The following is a 1528-nucleotide window of genomic DNA, read 5'->3' on the forward strand; positions in this document are numbered from 1 at the left end:
AGGGGTAGGCTTATTTGGGATAAGTGAGCTAAACAAGTAATGGCCTCAATCATATGCAAGCATGTAAATCATCAAAATGATCCAAGTACTCAGACAAAATAAGCATTGGTAATGCGGTTTTCCATTTATATTCTGTAAAGCAATGTATCTCCAAGCAGGATCACTTTTCCCCCTAACACTACAAGTTTGTGATTGATTTTCGTTACTCGCGGGAGGAAGAGAACGTTCATTCGAAGCAGAATTATTTTCAGCATTATTATTCCTAGGTAGGTCTTGGTTGATACTTTCTTCCATACCTAAATATTACCAGCAATCCAACCCAATAATCTCAACTCTCAATTTCACAATAAATGAACAAACAACATCCAAAATCCAAAATCAGAGTATACAAACAAGTACAACATCTCAGGTTCAATAAAATTCTTTGTTCACAAAATCAGAATTCAGTTCATCAGAGTTCAGTTCATCAGAATCAATGAAATCCCAAAATTATTTCATAACAATTTCAGAGAGTAGAGACTCAGAGTTCAGTTCATCAGAGCACAGGTCATCAGAAATAATGAAATCAAAAAATAAATTTATAACAGTTTACTCAAAGTTTAGTTCATCAGAGCACAGTTCATCAGAATCAATGAAATAAAAAAATAGATTCATAACAGTTTACTCAGAGTTCAGTTCATCAGAGCACAGTTCATCAGAATCAATGAAATCAAAAAATAAATTCAAAACAGTTTCAGAGAGTAGAGACCCAGAGTTCAATTCATCAGTTCAGTTCATCAGAATCAATGAAATCACAAAATGAACTCATAACAGTTTCAGTTTTTAGAGAGTAGAGACTCAGACTTCAGTTCATCAGAGCACAGTTTCATCAGAATCGGATTGCATCACAAAATCATGTTGATAACCTAATTAAAAATTACCTGGAAATGAGGAAATCTGTTGCTTTCTCTCAGAGCTTGAAGGACAACGCTTCAACGCTTCAACGCTTCTCTACTGCTTTCTCAGAGGCAGAGCTCGACGGAGGTGACATGCGAAGTGGCTGAGGGCGTGAGTGTGACGGCGGTGAGGGCGTGAGTGCGACGGCGGTGAGGGCGTGACTGTGCTGAAGGCTGGAGTTGAGGGTGTGAGTGCGACGGCGGTGAGTGCGTTGAGGGCCTCCTGGAGTCTGGAGTTGACAACTGGGTGGTGAGTCCGGTGAGTGCGGTGAGTGCGGTGAGTGCGGTGACTGGGTGGTGTTCTGTTCCTTGGAAGGCTGGAGGAACGAGGAAGTGGAGGGCTGGAGGCTGTGAACTTGCGAAGGAGAAAGAAAACTCAGAATTAGGGTTCCCTCAGCAGCACAAAACGGCGGCGTTTTGTTGCAATGTTAAAAAACTGGTCGGGTCCCGGTTCGGTTCGACCGACCGGTAACCGGCCGGTTCGTCGGTTCAAATTCGGTTTTCAAATACTGCGGCTTTTACTATTGCCCGAACCGCTACAGCCACTGGTTCACGGTTCGACCGGTCCGACCGGCCGGTTCGAACCGGTTTTC

The 1528-nt window shown here is 42.9% G+C and overlaps 1 long non-coding RNA gene across 1 annotated transcript; it reads left to right on the forward strand.

Moving 5' to 3' along the window:
• LOC110269744 lies at positions 341-794 on the forward strand. Its single transcript, XR_002358508.1, has 2 exons — positions 341-546; positions 619-794. It is a non-coding gene; the product is annotated as an uncharacterized LOC110269744 (long non-coding RNA).

Source organism: Arachis ipaensis, chromosome B03 (genome assembly GCF_000816755.2).
Source record: "Arachis ipaensis cultivar K30076 chromosome B03, Araip1.1, whole genome shotgun sequence".
NCBI lineage: Eukaryota > Viridiplantae > Streptophyta > Magnoliopsida > Fabales > Fabaceae > Arachis > Arachis ipaensis.